Source organism: Pongo abelii, chromosome 7 (assembly GCF_028885655.2).
Source record: "Pongo abelii isolate AG06213 chromosome 7, NHGRI_mPonAbe1-v2.0_pri, whole genome shotgun sequence".
Taxonomy (NCBI): domain Eukaryota; kingdom Metazoa; phylum Chordata; class Mammalia; order Primates; family Hominidae; genus Pongo; species Pongo abelii.
Genome location: NC_071992.2, coordinates 129,137,966 through 129,157,521, shown reverse-complemented (window position 1 = coordinate 129,157,521; position 19,556 = coordinate 129,137,966). Strand labels below are relative to the sequence as shown.

The following is a 19,556-nucleotide window of genomic DNA, read 5'->3' as shown; positions in this document are numbered from 1 at the left end:
TAGCGTTTGCATGATATTTTTATGTTATGCAAATGTTAGTTAGTACTTGAGAATATGTACAGTTTGATTGGGAAACATAGAAACATTATGTCTGGTGATCGTTTTACATAGCTTATTCTTTGCCTGACCCATATAATTGCATTGAAAGATTTCTCATTTTGAAAAGGTAACAGCTATTCATTGATATTATGGCTCCAAAATTTAAGTATTCTTTAAATGTCTAATTTATTTTTAGAGAAAGATGACATAAAACCACATCGTACATTGGTAATTTTCTACTCAATTAATATAAGCCTACCTTTTACAAAATAAGGAAGTCTAGAAAACACATTTTTCTGTTTCTTGGTGGCAAGTGTCATAGAGAAGTTTAGGAAAAAAATTCAATGTAGTATAAAAGAATAAAAGGTCTTTATTTATATCAATATATGTATCAGTAAGAACATTAATTAATTGAACATATTTCAAGTATAAAATATCTACTACATTTCCAAGATATCAAAATATTTTCTCTAAACTGGCTATGGTTTTTGCAGTGTGATTAGGTACGGTTTATACAGACCATGATTTAAGTAACGGGAAACCATTCAATACTTAGAGCACAAGAAGGATAGAAATCAAGACATCTTTACATACATTAATTGAAAATCATACAAAAATATCTCAGAAGTTTGTTTCCATTCGAATTTGTACTGAAAATACTTACTTTGATTCTCTTTAATGAGGCACATTCTAAAACGAATTTTTAACCTGTAATAGTCTTCTCAAAAAGATTAAATCAATATCACCTTGATTCTCTATTCACTTTCTTATTATAAATATTACCACTTATAAGAATATAGGGACCATGTTAAAATTTGTGATTTGCTCAATAAAGTAAACAGTTTTTGTCTTATTACAAGAAAATTTAAATAGGTAAAATTATATTAAAATGTTAAAAACTGTTTTTTCATTCTCTTTGGAAAATTGCATGAGCTAATACTGGTAGGCTACCTGGAAATTATTTTATTACCCATCATATAGAAGGAGGATAATTTCTGACATAAGTTTATTGTAAAACCAACTAATAATACAATTTCTGCTTTAGCCAAAGTTTGCCATCAAGTGGTGTGAGAAACTTTGTGGTTATAAATTAAAATTTTATATAACTTGGAACAATAATGCAGACTGAAAATAGAAAAGGTAATAGTCAACCATTAAATTAAATTAAATACTTTTAAGGTGGTTCCTTATAAAATGTTTAAGTTTCTTCAAGTAAATTTTAATTAAGCATCAAGAGTACTTCCCGGGTAGATTTCCAATGAGTGCTCAAACTTTCTCCGTTATTATCATAAGCTCCCAGTGCTGTTTGAGAGATTGATACCTGTTTTACCTTTCCCCATATTCTTTACAAAATGGTGATTTTGAATTTAATATGCATTCAGTGGTGCTGTGTACCTTGGAAATGTATTCCTCATTTATTTTTTAAATTAGATGTAAAACATTATATGGAAAACATTTTTAATGTATTCATCATTATTGACAGTGACTTAAATTGTTATACTTTCATCAACTTTCTACTTTAATTCAAATTGGTTCTTCTGTTTCTTCTTCAATAACTTACTACTAGTTCAGTGATTTTGGTTTGCTACTTATCTATTACACTCTAGACACAATCTCTTAATATTATGGGCAAAAATATTCATCAATGTTAAGAGTAGGGGAAACCTATTATTCTATTGCTTAGTGTTTTCTAAGTTCTCAAAATATAGCTATGCTCTTAGTTATGAAACTATCTTCTAAGACTTGATTACCAGCAGGTCCAAATTTCTAAACTGGAAATGGCTGACATCAAACCAGTATTATTTTTAAAATAATAATTTTGGCTCAGACACAATGCCTAAAATGCTTACTCAGTACCAGATTCTGTTCTAGAGGAAATAAAGATAAATAATGCATGTCCCCTTCCTGCAGGAAATTGCAATAGAGTCGAGGACATAGAGAAACCCATTCTAGTGGTACAAGATAGATTTTGTAAAATGAATTCTGATCAAAGTACTAAAGAAGTTATAGTGTGTATGCAGAGAGTGAGTCTTTTAAGTTACTTTTTCAATGAGTTGGTAAACAACCCAAAACCAATTGCTTAATTTTTTTAGATATTTCAGAAAAAAATCTTATTCCTCCAATCTATTATCCACAATATAGCTAAAATGAACTTTTACAAATAAAAATCCAGTCATATAACACTACTCTTTTAAAGCTTTCAGTGATTTATCAATGCTCTTAAGAATAAAGCAGAGACTTGGTGATGACCCACGGGAAACTGCATGATCTGACTTTTTTCCATATTTCCAAATTCATCGCATGTAACTCTCACAATCACTCTATTATTTTGCAAAACACAATTTATTTTAATTAGCCAAACACTGTATTCTTTTCTCCCTAAGGATACTCTGAGAAGCTAATCCTTGTTCCTTTTAACCACATAATTCTAATTTCCTTTCCAAGATTTAGCTTAAATTGTTACCTCTAGGAAGGTTAGATATTCCTCTTATAACTTGCCCTTGCAGCTTGCATTTGTAATCATCAGCCCTATAAATTTTCCTGTAAAATTTAAGCTCTCTGAGGATAAGGAGTGGGTGGGTTTTATTCATGCTGCATTTTCAGTACTTAGTACAGTTTCTGACCAGTAGATATTTTTTAAAAAATAGTTGTCAAACTAATGAATAAGTGTTTATAATTTCACTTGCTAGAAAATTCACTTAAATTATTTAAAGGCTTGAAATTACCTTCTTCAAGGTAATGAAATCTCTACATATTTCAGTATTGAAGATAACTACATTTTGTCACAGCTATAATACCAGTTTTTTTTAAATAAAGGCAACAATATTTTCATTAATCCATAATAATATATTGCTTTTATTGTATTACTGGTTCAAAATTCACAAAATGGAACTGGATATAAAGGCCTTGCTTTTAGCCCTTGAATGATTATAAAATCAAAATAATTTTATAATTAACCATTAGCAAACTATAAAGTCAAAAATATCCTATGAAAAAATATTCTAATGAATATTATTTGTTGAAGTTAATTACAGTTTAAAACATAAATATAAGAGATTACTATAGCATAGGTCCATTAGATGTCTGCAAGTTCATGCTATTTTGAAGTACGTAATAATTTAATATTTTAAATTTTTTTATTCACATTCCAGTTAAACTTTCAGTTTTATAATGCCTTTTGATCATTAATGGTTCCCAGTTTATGTGTTTTCATAAACTGGGGCATGTATTAATAATTGACATCAATATTATTATGAACACATAGAAACATGGATTACACACAGTATTTTGTACTTGATGTGTATAGACTAATCTATGTATTAAGTGAATTAACACATAGATAAATTAAATAAACTCACTATAACTATTTTATTTAAATAAAAACTGTAAAATTAATGAATAATCTGGAAAAACTTGAAATATTTCTCAAAGATATTTTCAGTTCTTTATAGAGTACCATTCCAATTAATTTTCCTATTGTACTATAGTTAAAACATTAACAATTTAAATTATCTTAAAATTTTTATTTTCTACTTTTTCTCAGTAACAGAAAATTATTTCCAATCTCCTCCATTTGAAGAATCTTTGGATGTTGCGATAAAAAGAAGCAAAAGAGGAAGAAAATAAACGATGTTGGTTTAGATCTCTTAAAAATGCATATTAACACCACACCACACTTTGCTGTATTAGTGTCCAATAGTCCTCAAAATGAGAACTTAATATTTTTGACTGCATTTTAGTCCACCTTTGCAAACTACTATGTGTGAGAGTTTGTTCAGGTCAAATGAACAATTATAGCTAAAATTTTGTATTTGCAAAGTAGTTTTTGTGGTATCATAATATTACATTAGGGTTATTATAAGCATTAAACATAGTAATGATTGGAAGTGCCATAAACTCTTAGGTATTTTCTCCCAATGGAAAAATAAAAAAGAATTGCTTACTATCAACTTTGAGTTTTGGTCAAAGAACTAGGCTGAGACTATACTCTGCCCCTTGTTAGCTTTATGATCTTGAGCAATAAGTTCAATTCCCAAACTCACAACTTTTCAGTAGCTGAGAACACCTGTGTCATAGGATGGTTGTCATTTTCATTTTATTCACAAAGTATGTTTTAGCTCTTGTGATGTGCATGACATTGTACTGGATAGCAGGTATATGAGAATGAACAATACAATCTACGCCATAGAGCAGTCTACGTAACTTTAAATAAAAAAGAAGAATCACAAATTTATTATGAGAAACACTTGCATAGCAGTATTTTTGCAATATTGAATTACAGTAGAGGGACTGACAACCTCTAAATATGAGTCAAAGAGGGCTGCTCAGAGAATATTTGAACTAATTATTGAAAGATGAGGCCAGGCGCAGTGGCCCACGCCTGTCATCCCAGCACTTTGGGAGGCCAAGACGGGTGAATAACGAGGTCAGTAGATTGAGACCATCCTCGCTTACATGGTGAAACCCCGTCTCTTCTAAAAATACAAAAAATTAGCCAGGCTTGGTGGCGGGCACCTGTAGTCCCAGCTACTCGGGAGGCTGAGGCAGGAGAATAGCGTGAACCCGGAGGCGGAGCTTGCAGTGAGCCGAGATCGCGCCACTGCACTCTAGCCTGAGCAACAGAGAGAGGCTCCATATAAAAAAAAAAAAAAAAGAAAAGAAAAGAAAGAAAGCTGAATCAATGTTTGAAACTAGTAAATTATATTTATGTCACTAAGACCCATTCAAAATGGTTTGAGTGGGTATTTAGGCTGAATAGAAATATTAGTTTGCAACAAAAATAAATAAGTTGTTTTGTGTTTGAAGGAAGACATACATTAATGTAAGTAAGCTTAAAAATAATTGACTTTTTATTTACAAAATATCCAGATGTTTAAAATTAGATAACGGATATGTATCTAGTGACATTTGTAAATTCATCAGAATAATTTGCTGCCTTAACTATAAGATCTCTTTTGATATCATTTCTTTTTCTTTTTTTTTTCTTTTTTTTTTGAGAGGGAGTCTAGCTCTGTCGCCCAAGCTGGAGTGCAGTGGCACTATCTCGGTTCACTGCAAGCTCCGCCTCCCGGGTTCATGCCATATTTAAGTTAATATTTAACTTAAAATATCGTTTTCAATAATCCCTAAACCCTAAATAAAGCTCAATATTACAGCCTTAGGAATTTACCTAACATTGACTTGAAAATAGAAGAACCTATGTAATGACATGATTTTAGAAATAATAAGTAAATTTTCCTGGATTTCTAGAATTATCTATTTTAGAATTAGATGGGAACTTAACAAATTATCTAGTAAATATCATTATTTTGTAGTGAAAATTATGGACTGGCAGAGACTGTATAAAAACCCAGTCTTAGACTAGTATTGATAGTCCTAGACTAGTATTGATTCATTCAAGATTCATTTAGTGTCTGATATGTGGTCTTTCATTAAGTGATGTTAAAGTTGAAATAACATAGATTATAAGCACAACTGGGTATCCTTTCTCAAGGAGTTATTTGTCATATTTTATTATGTTAAATAATAATTAAGATGTGTTTTTACTCCACTGTATTTTGCTTTAGCATTACTTTTCTTAGAGACTTTAGTAGAATTATATTTCTATTGTTATTTTTTCAATATGTGGACAAGTCCTATCAGCTGTTAAAGAGCAGTTTTGATAGTTGCTGTTTTTAAGAACAAAATTTGGGTATATTCTTCTGGGAACGTTTTCATATACACATATAATAATTATTAATTATTTTTTATTGGACTTCCCAATGGGAATTTAACTTAGATAACTACAACATCTTATGGAATGAAATATATGTGTTATGAGGTTTTTATGGACATTACTACTCTTTATTTTGACCTAGTATAGTCAATAATGCCACAGTACATTTAATGCTAATAATCATATCAGTAGGCTATTACTTTGGTTAATAAGGTTACATGAAATTATGTTGAATTGAGATTGAATATGATGTAGACTTTTCTCCTCCAAAACTAGAGTTTAAAAGAAACTCTAGTTTAACAGTTTTTAAATAAGTACATTATTTATTATTCTTAGGTTTAAGGTAAGAATGGTTAACTCAGCATAAAACGTTTATTTTAGGTGAGGAATTTTAATCCAAAGAAGCAGGAATTTTTTATTGTTACCATAATTTATATTGTTTTCATGTAAGCTCATCTGAATATTTATAAGGCTCAACAAAAATAGGAAAACAGCAAACAATCATACAGATTTAATATTCACATTAAATTGCCAGTTTATGTCAGAAGATTACTGTCACAAATTTGATTCAAGAACTGGTGTAACACTCTTTTACATCAAAAACTGCATTGTGTGAAAGTAACAATTTTTAGGTGCTTATTATATGCCCATCACTAATAGGCTATATTATTATGCATAAAATATATTTTAAATGTTTTCAAGTGTTTGCAAGCAACTGTTTTCAAATATTCTATTAAGACTTTTATAAAGTGTGAATTTCTAAATCTAAAACATGTGGTTTTAAAAATTTTAATAAGCATCACAATGAGAGAGCTAGTTTATGAGTAGTCATGTAAATATATTTTTATGGATACTGATGTATGCCCAGCAAGTAATCAATTATCAGGGTTTTATTGTACATCTTACCTTTCACTGAGCATGTGGTGAATTCAAAAGTATATTGCATAGTCTTTATTCCCAAAGAAAAAGTTGTAGAGATTAGATTACAGAGAAAACTTATAGGTCAATTATAAGAGAAAGAATTACCACAGAATGAGTATGGCATGTGAGGAAGGATGAGGTAAAACTGGCTTCAAATGCTTGATATGTTGTTCTGCGTAAGAGAGATTAAATCTGTCCTCTGGCATAGGTTGTAGAATTTAGTGTAGGGAACCATAAGACAGTGCAAAGCAGTTTATTATAAAGAAGACTGATTTAACATTCAGTTTTTTTTTTTTCAAATATAGATTGTGTGCTACTGGAAGCAGTGAATTCTCAAAGACATTCAAGCATAGGTTGTAATGGACAAAGTGGGTATTTAGAAATCACTAAAGCATCAAATAATATCTTAATAATATGATTGCCACTGTCCCTTTTAATCCTAAAAGTCTATGATTTTATAGAGAAATATTATGTATTAATTAATATATTTTCCATCACTTTATATTCCCTACTGGTGTTGAGCTGACATGTACTTATTTTAATGATTATTTACAGCCAGTGTAAAAACAAACATAGAAGTGGCCAATGCTACCATCAAGGAATTTAGAGATTAACAATCTACTTATCTCATTAAATGTGAAATCAGCCACATGTACATTTTTTTTTCTGGGCCCAATGCCCACATCTATGCTTAAATTCAAAACCTTCTTTATTTGGAGGTCCAGTCCTAGCTGTTCTTTTAGGCAGTGCTATTTCTAACAACAGATGACAGTGCTATTCTTACTCTCTTCACTACCACATTCTACTATGTATTTATTCACTAATTTTTCTTTATTCTTTCTTTTTATTTTTTCTTTCTGTTTTTCTTTTTTCTCTTTATTTCTTTTCAGTTTTTTTCTGTTCCATCCTCTTTTCCTTTAATTTTTTTTTTCTCTCTCACAAATATCCACTGAGTACCAAGCTGTCTTCCAGTTGCTGGGTATACAATATTGAACAAAACTTAGTAGACCCTGCTTTATTGAACTTACATTCAAGTGAGGAAGAAAAATACAATAAACAAGTAAATAATTGTCTGATGGTAATAAGGGCTGTGCAGAAAATCAAAACAGGCTATATGATAGATGGATTGCTGCCTTAGTTTGGATGGTAAGGAAAGGACTCTGGGGAGTTAAAATTTAAACTGAGACCTAAATAACAGAAAGCAGACAGAGATGCTCTTGGAGCTATGCCTTGCAACTTCTCAGAGGAGAAAGCACACCAGGAAAAGAAAACAGCTAGTTAAACAGAGCTTGAGTTTAACTTAAGAAAAAGAAAACCTACTAATTCTGGTACTCAATGCACCAGGAGGAGAGTAAGGTAGATGAGGTGGGAAACATAGGTAGGAAAAACACCATTTGGCTTTTAGGCCTTAAAAATGAGCTTTATTTTTATCTAAACCATTGGTGGACTTTAGCAGGGAACATATATTATCAAATGTAATTTTTAAAGGAGTCACTTTAGCATGAATTTGAAGAAGAAATTTCAAGTGAATAGGAGCAAGCAGACAAATAATAAGATATACAGAAATGCAAGTAACAGTTGATAGTTTCTTGGAGTATAGGTCTTATAGTACGCTTTTCAAATTTCATTGTGGACATGAATCATCTAGTAGTCTTGTTCAAATGCAGATTGTTACTTGATGGAATTGGAGTTGGATCTGAGATTTCACATTTCTAACAGATCTCTAGGTTTGCTCATACACTGAGTAGCAAGAACTTAGATGAAGATGATCATCATGGAGAGAGAACAACATTTATCACACAGTCCCAACACTGTCTATTCCTCATAGGATTTTGTTCCCCACTAGGATAATCACAATGTTGACAAGCTATCTCGGATAATATAGTAAAAGCTAAACTTTAATTCCATATGAGTGACTCAAATGGTGGGAAATTTATGAGTGGAAGGGATATTTTAAGGCAGAGGGATTTTCTGAATCAATGTTAATGACACTAATTAGTTTCGGCAACCTTTAAGAATGGCTGAGCTATTGACATTCATTATGATTTTACTGGAAAGATCAATAAAGGAATAGATGAATAAGAAAATCAACACCAAGTCAAATTTTAGCTCTAAATTTTAAATTTCACCCTTAATTCTTTACTTTAAAATGGTTGTTATTTTTCAATGTATCAAATAACAAAGAGAAAAATACATCAGGGTTTAGTTTCCCTTTACTTACCATGTTTCAAATCCCTGAAAGGTTGATAGATGGAGGTAAAACAGTAAAAAAAATTTTTTTTTTTAATGAAAAAAAGAAGAAGAAAAGAAAATAAAGAGAAAAAAGAAAAGTATGCAAAAGTTGATTGCCAAATCAAAAATTCTCAGGAGTTAATCTTTAAGCATTGTTTTCTTATTTTATATATATGGTGAAATTACCTTTGCTGCTTGAATTCCCAGGTCTTTATTTATGAGACTAATGTATTTATTTTAATAGCATCTTTAAAGCATAACTAATAATAGACTGCAGAATTTATAACTTTTAAAAAATTATCTGGTTATGTATAATTCTTATGAATTACTTAATTTTATTCATTTTATTTATTTATTTTGGATGTCAGAACTTTGACATTGGTAAAGTGAATACAAAAAATAGGGGAATGTCAACATTTTGGGTGGAGAGTTACATACAAATATTGATCATTGTATGCCTTATCAATATCCTGCCATACTTTTTGTTTACTTTTTCCATTGTTCTCTTGACTTTCCCTAATTATGTTATGTAATGGAAAGTTGTGTTTAATGTTTATAACTGGAGCTATTTAATAATTCATGTTCAGAAACGTACCAATTTATCATTTAAATGCATATTTATTGAATAGCATCCTTATTTTCTATCCATTACCTTATTTCATCACATTTTTGAAATTGTCAAAGCAATGTCATTCATAACAGTAAATACATTTTTATATTTCTAATTCTTTTATGTTTTGTTAAATAAGTTGTTTTTAAGATGAAAGAAGAGAAACAATAAAATGTTAGAATTTACTTGTTAATGGGTTTATGCACATTTAAAATGTTTTAGATAAAAGTACTCAGAATGCCTGAGGACTTGAATGACAATATTAAACAATGAAAATTTATTTTATTCACAAATGGCAAATCTGCAAGTAACCATTTTAACATTTTTATCCAATGCTACCCTTCAAGCCATGCTTTTGAGTTAGTCCTATGTAAAGATTTTAAGAATTTCTGATGTCAATGTTCTTATTTCCTTTGAGTAGGTCTTTAAGGAAACCTATATATGTTTTTCAGATTTTCAACCACTTTGTTTTGTTCACCTGTAACCGTTAATCAGATATCTTGTTAGCTTATTTTTATATTAACACACTGTATCTCATTTTTAATAGAATGAGCAAATAAGGAAAGATAATAATATGTACTGAATTGAACAAAAGAGAAAGCTTAACTTTAAAGATCAGAGATGAAACCATTTTGTGTGTAGCTGATTTCCCCAAATGGTTACCAGAGCTTATTTTACCTGTGAATGAGATCGTCACAGTGAATGTGACGTATGTGACTTTTAAATCTTTTTCTTTGTTAAAATATTTTGAAGGGGCTAGACTTTCTATTTGTGCTCAAAGCTGATGCCAAAGCAGACTCCTCTGCCTTTTGGAATATGAAGAAATGGTCCTATGTAGAGACATTTTTATCTTGTTCAGAATTATTTCAGGGCATTTTCACCCACTTTTGCAACAAGCTGCTTTCCTTGCATGTAGTTTTCTAGAGCATATGGCTACCCTGCTGTGCACAGAGTGAAACCACACAACTAATCTTTACAACTGTAGGAAGAGCAGAACCTTCATATGTGGCAGAACAGCATGGTGTTAGGTTTAGGGTGCATTGCATAGGGTATTTTTCTCTTCACAATTACATCATTTGTATTCTAAAGCATGGACTATTGCTTTTTATGTTGATGCTTGATCTTTCTTTATTTAAATTATTCTTCCAATTGTATTTTCTCATAATAGCAAATGAAACTAAAGTGACAGAAATTTCTAGATTAATTTTATCCGGAGCCCAGAGATGTTAGAAATTTTTCATTGAGGAGGCTTATATTAAGGGGGAAAAAAAGTCTCATCAACTCTTCTGAACTTTCCCTTTAGAAAGGAATGCAGCCAAAGATGATTTTACAAAAAGGACTAGATGATTATTTGAATTTCACATAGCAGTTGGTTTTGCTACACCTTTTAAATTCATCTGTTCACACCTTTAAAATAAAGTATTATGAGGCTTCAGGCCATGGGGTTATACTTGGCACTATCATCAGATAGTTGATGTCCTCATTCAATATTAAATCCAGTTAATAAAGCTTTTGTGCCTTATGAAGGTAAACATATTTAGGGTCAAATACTGTTGATTACTTAAAGTTTTGTATCAAAGTTAATAAATTAGAATAGGATACACTAATTGCATCTATTTATGGTTTTCTAAGATATGCACTTGAGAGAGTTCTGACTGAATATATGGAATTATGTTATCTATAGTCAGGTGGTATAAGTGATAGTATTGAAGTTTTAGAGTCAAATGAATGACCATATTTTATTAACATATAGATAACCTTGGGCAATTAATTTAGCTCTTCTCCATTTCTACATATTTTGAAAGGGGCGATAATTTTGCATGGATATTTTGTGATTTCAATGAGATAGTACACATAGAGTACCTAATGCTTTAGATGCACAGCCAGTAAATGACACTGCCCCTTTCTGGATCATTTGCAAGAAGAAAATATACTCTGGTTATATAAAAATCCTGTAAGGTAAAGATAATTATGAACAAGTGTATTTAAAAAAGATTAGCACAGAGTTTTAAATGTCTTAGGTAGCTTATTTCCTTAGGAAAAAATACATAGTTTAATGCAATATTGATATGGAATATTAGATACGAGTATATACAGTTTGATTTAACACTATTCATATTGCTCTCATATATAAGTTATATAAAAGTAAAATGTAACATTCAGCTCATCTCAGATTTCTATTAACTCCATATTTTTTCTTGCCAGTTTTACTTTTAATTTAATTACTTTTCAATTTCAATACAGCCAACTCATTTAAATTTTGTTTATCTACTCTATCTTTGTGAATCTCTATGTTTCTTACAGACATAATTGCTAGAAAACAGCACAGTTGCGTTGTCTAGATTTTCAAAACATTTTCTAAGAAACGAGTGAACAACCGATGGTAGGATGATGAGCAACAGCCAACAATAATTCTACCTAGATATTATCCTTTGAAGTATAATGGTGGTCATAAACAAATTAAGAGATGTTGTTGAATACAGTATCTGAGATGTAGATTTCAATTAAATCTCTAATAATTTCCATGTACCAGTGGTATATTCATCAGAGTACATTTAGAAACAATAGAATGTTGTCTAATTTGAGGAAGTTTTACTTACAGAGGATTATTTCTGAATGAGTGAATATAAAGAAACCACAAGGAACCATGCTGTAACCTATGGTAGCAGCAGCTGGGCTGTCACGATTCCCAACTTGTTGGGATAAAGAGAGTGAGATGTTGGACAAAGTCACCTATTGTAGCCTCGCATTAAAAGACAAATGCCCTTTAATTAAGAGTCCTAGCAAACTCCAATAATTGCAATGGTGAGGAATCCTGTGGAATAAAAATTCTGGTCTTACTTTCCTCCCTCCCTTCATCCGCCTGCTGGAATCCCCCAGAGGTTAAGGGAGTCTGTTGATAGAGTCTACTGCTTCAAAAGCTTAAATGTTAGGAAGAATCACCTGGGGATCTTGTTAAACTGCAGATTCTAATTCAATAGTTCTCAGTGGTGCTCTATATTCTGCTTTTCTAACAAGCTCCCAGGTAACGCGAGTGCTTCTAATGCAGTGTCACAATTTGTGTAGCAAGGATGTAGCCATTCAGATCAAATTTCTGGGCAGAGAACAAGGAGGAGAATAGGGAGAATGGACCTGGAAAGGCAAATGTAAAACATAGATGGGTATGATGAGTGTGTTGGCATTTTGAATAGCCATGAAATTAGCAGTAAAACACTGCATTAAATACAACCATCAGAACCCATCTATGTTTATTTTAAACAGAATCTAGGCACTGATATTAATATTTCTAGTGAATTTTAGTAAAATATAATGACCTGAAATCACAGGGATGACGGACTGTTACTTGTTAATGCAATTCATTTTCTTCCGTTTTTTTTCTGTATTTTTTTTTTGTAAATTTATAAAATCATTCAATGCACTAATGAAATTCATAGTGCAAGAATATATGCCACTGTCCACAGTCTGAAGAAAGTCATTAACTTTGGCTGCTGTTTTTCAAAAAGTTGCTTCTTTCCTAATTAATCTCATATTAGAAGGCATTATAATATACATAAGTGATTTCTTATGTTGAGGGCAAAACAAATATTTAATGTAATAATATTTTATCATGAGTAAGAAAATATTAATGTTATCATTTGTCATGTTACAACTTACAATCAAATTATCTATGATAAAATTAACTTTTGAAATGAAAATACCAATTAGAAACAAAACAAAAGAAAATCACTTGTATTCTAGAGAACATAATATATCAGAAAAAAAAGTCCCAAGAAAGTGCATAAATCGAGTGGATATTAATATTAACTGTACAACCAAAAACAATTTAAAAAGTTAATTTGAAGCTGTCAGAAAATAAAGATTAAAAACAATTAAATTAAGGGCAGACAGTTTTAAAGTGTTAAAAGTATCTGTGAACTACACCAATGGTAACTCTTCCCATATGGTGACTTTTATTATGCCAATTATAAGAATCCCTAAAGAGAATATAAAAATCCCACATTTTTCATATAATCCTGACATTTTACAGCATACCATAACTGTAAGACCTGTTACGCCAAGCATTGCGGGTGCATCTGCTGTTATCTGCATAAGTGCTATGGTTTCCTGAATTTGTTCCATTTCTAGGAAGAAAGAAAGCCCATATACAAATTTTAGAGTCTTTATGCAATGATTAGTTACATGATTTTTTATCTAGTTTTGCAGTCTGTTCACGGTCTCCTAAATAAAAATTAATAACTTTATCCAATCATTCATGCCTATGAAAATTAACAAATTGGTTTTATTAAAACACAGTGTCTCCTCTCCATACTCACCACTCTGTTCAGTTTTTCCAAGTGAAAAATTTACACTTATTTCTTAGCCTAAAATGATTGAAAAATAAGATTCCAAAGATTTAGAAACTAGGTCAACTTCATTTCAACACTGAGACATTGTAGCTTCAGAATCTTTTTTTGTAAAATAGAAAATGGTCTTGTTAGTGGAGAATCTTGAAATACGTTAAATAATTATTCATATAATCAATAGGACTGTATTTATATGGTTTTATACATTTCTACTAAATTTTCCATTTTGATCAAAGTTTTGGAGAGGTTTCTAACTTTGAATAGAAAAGTAAAATTTAAGTTAGAAATTCAGAGAACATAGATAATATATTTGTGTATCATCCCTACATAGTGAAAAAGACATAACACAAAATAGTTAACAAATTTTTGGTATATTGCATCACAAATCAGAATGGCTTCTGAGACTAACTAGACCTTAATATTATAAATGGTAAATAATATTAGTACAAATAACTAACATTTAAAGATTCTTGCTACATGTTGATTTCTAAAACTTATTGTGTAATTTAAGCACAATAGTAAAATTGTGATTATATATTTTCTTTCACCTAAAAATTGAGCATCACATACATTTTATATTTACACATCATACATGCAAGACTAAGTGCTATGTACAAATGAGCATTGTGGCATAATTAGGAGTTTAAGATTTAAAAAAATGTATTGGCTTTTCTGAACCATATTACTTATCTCTAATGATTTTTTAAATGGCGAGTACATTATGATTTTAAATAATTATAAAAACTATTTCCTAATAAATTTAACTAGTTCAATTCCATCATTTATGAATTTAAAAATATGTTAAATCTCGTGTACCCCTAGTATGTTTATCTCTACCAATGAATTTTTCTGTACTTTAAGAACTTTTTTTAATTTTTATTTTTTGTGTGCTTTTTAAAATACTTAGTTGTACTACTACATTTCTCATCAAATTATGGCCATTGCTTTTCTTTATACAAAGTTTATCTTCATTTATTTTAAACATATTTTGAAATGAAATGTTTTTCACAAAGATTCATGAGCTACTTAATATTATGTCACTGAGTTTTCTATTATATCATCTTCCTGTGTCACCCAGAAACATTATCTAATTGTTGCAGGATACCTCTAGTCACTTTTTGAAAAATTATGTTACAGAAACATTTATAAGACTTATTGTTTTCTCAGAAGATTGTATTATTAATACAGTAGTAAACCTTATATGAAAGATGTTAAAGGAGATACTGCAGGAATATTGTTTAGTTTTCAATCTAGCAGCAGTATAGTTTCTTGATTTTTCTTTGTCTAAGGATTACATCAAAGAAGTCATCATTGGCAGCCTTTGTGATAAGTATGTTCTGAAAAGTGTTTTGTTCAGCCAGTACAGGATGTAGAAAAAAAAAAGTTGAATTTTTGTACTTGCTGACTTGTACCATAGAGCCACTATTTACTTTTAAACCAACAAAAAAAGTCATCTTTATACACTTAAATAATTTTATAACTCCCCTACACATTTAAATCTCTGGAATAGAACTGATAATTCTGATTACATTAGTCTTTATTTCCTTTCACCCAAATTCTACTCCTAAATAGTTAAGAATTACATCTCTTAGAACTGAATAGGAAAGTTAATCGACATGTCCCGTGTCTTATAGACTCAGAACATAGGTCTGCCAACTCCTAATCCACTAAGCAAAATGCCAAAAATAACACACTGTTACTTTTTTTTAATATTACTTTAACCTCCTAATCAGTGACTGATTAGTCTTAGTACTCATGTAAATAAATCTATTGTCAATAGTGATATGTGTCACTTTCTCAAAATCAAATACACGCCTAGAGACATGTTAGTTATTTTCAATATCCAAAACATTAAAAGAAAATTATTATATTAGTAGTATAGTTTATTAGTTTACTATAAAGTAAAAGATAAGATTATAATTAATAAATTCAAAATAAAAAGTGGGAAACGCACATCCAGGTATCATATCAAACACAGCACAAAAGAAGACGAGAAAGGCATTATTGTACATCTGAAAAGAAAGGTTACAATGAAGCAGAAATAAACAAAAACATAAACAAGATACTAGTTACTTGTTCATAAGAACTTATTTTCCTTTTTAAAAGAATTATCATGATATGATTCAATTATAGATTTATAATACAGACACTGACACTTCCAAGATACTTTATTGTTAAAATAAATACTACAAACTTGGAAAAATAAAATAAATACAAAGTTAGAGTATTCCATTCATTTTACCTTCATTATTGTATTAGAATATAATCCAAGTGGAAAATGAGGAGGGCTTCAGACTGTTCTGAAAACATTTAATAAATGCCACTTTCTTCTATGAGAGCCCCATGCAAACATGAAAGTTAATTATTTCTAATTAAAATAATGTTCTGCTAACTAATACTAAACATGTCTCTTTCTTCTTTTTCAAAGATAAGTGTTCTGCATATTACATATTTTCACTATATATGCATAGCAATGAAATAGAATAATATATTTCAGATATGTAACTTTTGAGATTATGTAACGAAGGACTCAATTTTTAGAGGAACTTCAAGCCAGGAAATGTTTTATGACTTTAAGTTATAGAAGCTCAGTGATAAAAGGACGAATTAAAGGTCACCTTTTCCAAATCTCCAACTGATACTTAAATTCCTTCTACTACACCTATTTAATATGATCGATTTCCTAACATTAAAGGCCAGTACCAACACTAAATACAGTACTTCCCAATCTATTTTATCTCACCAATACCAGATGTTCTCAAGTTAAACTTACAAAGTTTTTGTAACATAAAACACAAAGACAAATGCCTGTTTCATCAAAAAAGTTGTTATTGGAAACAAAATCAATCTATGATTTATATGCGTGAATATATGGTTAATTTTTATAGTAGGCATTTTAATTTAAATCATTTCAAATAATGACTTTAGCTGATTAACATGAAAATTAGATGAGGTTTAAGTAAGAGTCAATCAATATCTTTTTTTGTAAGTTTTTAAATGCAATTTTGAATTTATATTGATCTTGAAGACAACAGACAACCTGGAAGACGCCACAGTGATAATCCATTACATGGCTTAAAACTACTCTAATACAGGTTACAAAACAAAGTGCTTTTGCTAGTGTCCAGGGCTTACAACTAAATAAAGAGGAATTTGATTGCTGGCCTAATATTCTTCCCTGCCAGGCCTTTCTCATATTATAAAATATTTCCATTACACCAAACAAAAAAATAGTCAAACTGAACATGTAATGAAAAATTTTAAAAATGATTAAAAATTGTTTAACATATGAAAGAAAAGAAAATGAATATTTGTGCATATGCCTATCAATCTTGCATTTAATGCTTTCTAAAATTATTAGAGCATATATAGTTTTTCTGTATTTCATCTTGAGATTTACAAATGAAAGTGCTTCATCTTGGGCATTCATTTTTTAAAATCACTTCCTCCCATCATAGTTCACGATCAATAAAGCGAATTCTCCCAACAAAATAGCTTTAGTTAAAAGACTCAGAATTAACAATATTGTATGTATTCATTCATACACTCATACAAATATGACATGCACTTTTGGAGGCCGGGGCGGGTGGATCATTTGAGGTCAAGAGATCGAGACCAGCCTGGCCAACATGGTGAAACCCTGTCTCTACTAAAATACAAAAATTACCTGGGCGTGGTGGTGCGCGCTTGTAACCCCAGCTACTTGGGAGGCTGTAGCAGGAGAATCGCTTGATCCTGGGAGGCGGAGGTTGCAGTAAGCTGAGATCACGCCACTGCTCTCCAGCCTGGGCGACTGAGCGAGACTCCGTCTCAAAAAACACACAAACAGAGCCGGGAGCTGTGGCTCACACCGTTTCCCAACACTTTGGGAGGACAAGGCAGGCAGTTCACCTGACAGGAGTTTGAGACCAGCCTGGCCAACATGGCGAAACTCCGTCTCTGCTATAAGTACGAAAATTAGCCGCGTGTGGCACACGCCTGTAATCCCAGCTACTCGGGGGACTGAGGCAGGAGAACTGCTTGAATCCAGGGGACAGAGATTCCAGTGAGCCGAGATCGCACCACTGCACTCCAGCCTGGGCGACCGAGCGATACTCATTCTCAAAACAAACAAACAAACAAAAATATAACATGAACAAAATATTTTTTCTGCCTTTGAGGAGCTTACCATACAGTGGAGGGAATTGCCAAACATGACACACTGTCTAAACATTTTCCTTAACCTGTATAAAATACCATAATTTATTTTAACATTAACTCTATAATAAATTTTACATGCTTATTACTGAAATGCATCAGGTTAAAAAATCAGGTTAATTTTCTAAGTTAAATATGGTCATTAGAAGCACTCATTACTTGATGACAAGTCAAGATTTATGCTCTGTATCTTTTATAAATAGTGAAATCTGTATTTTTATGGCATATATTGTAATATTAAATACCTGATACATGGTTTAGAATAGTCTTATAATTAATACTTGCAATATTTATCCTTTTAATTTATTTATTAGGAGATATACGTTATTCTTTCTGTTAAAAATATAAACACCTAAAGTATTTGTTTTCTGTTTAACATATTTTAAAGTTTTTGTGAATTTAAATTTTATGTTATTAATTCACACTTTGTCATGTCCAAAAATGGATATTCTCCTGACCTTTCATCTTCTGCATCTGTATTACAATTATTATAGTTTTTATTTAAAAAATATAGATGTATCATTATTAAAGATAAATTGACATATAGATGCTTATAAAAGAGAAAACTCAGGTGCTTTTAGAAGCAGGAAAAACCTTACCCAACTAATAATGAAATCAAGATACTTGTAAGTAGGCGTGTTAATCTGTCCCCTTTTACACACACTGCCACTGCCCCCCAATAGTAGTAACTTATTATTTACAACATTGAACTCTTTGATCCGTAGGATTTTATTCTTTTGCAATTTTCTCCTTTGGTCTAATAATCTTTTCATTTAGTTTTCTTTATTCTTTTTGAAATCTAGACTTGTGTTAAAATCACCATGAAATCTTCAGACCTATTTTTAATACTTATAAAGTCAAATCTTATAATGCAGAGAAAAGTAGAGGTAGAGTCCTACTTATAATTCATGTTTCCAATGGAAAAATCTAGAGTTATGCCAGAAAATACAAAATGCAAATTTTGTTAAAAAGTATTTTGAGACAGCAGAAAATTCACATGTGACAAAACTAAATTTAGAGCAGCTGAACACTTCAGAAGAATTAAACTTTAGGTTACCATGGGGGTGGGGCTGAGGGTAGAAGAGAATCACAACAAAAAGCATCACTTGGGAGGGTTGTAGTCATTTTTTCACCATGAATAAAGATTCACAGTTAAAGAATCTTAAACTATAAAGAGAGAGGCCATCTAGTCTTAGCTGCTTATTTAAGAAAAAAAAGCAGGTAAAAAGGCAGATTCTTGTCCAAAATCCCACAACTAATAATTACTAAGAATCAGCCTTATAAATCCTGCTCCAATGATAATATTCCTCTTTTTTAAAATATATGCTGTGTGTATAGATAGTTCATATCTTATATTCACGTAAACCATCAGGCCCTTTCGCTACTATCCTACTTTTCAAGTTATTAACAAGAAAAAAATTACCTTAAAATGTTTCATAAACCAATAAATATCCGTAATTTGAACTAATTGCTTAGAATGACGTTCAGAAATAGTGAA

At 30.7% G+C, this 19,556-nt stretch overlaps 1 protein-coding gene across 4 annotated transcripts in view; it reads left to right on the top strand.

Annotated features, from left to right (window-relative positions):
- Window positions 1-19,556, top strand: part of CSMD3 (CUB and Sushi multiple domains 3) — a 1,211,731-nt gene that overhangs the window by 455,538 nt on the left and 736,637 nt on the right. The gene's annotated exons all lie outside the window — the stretch shown is intronic.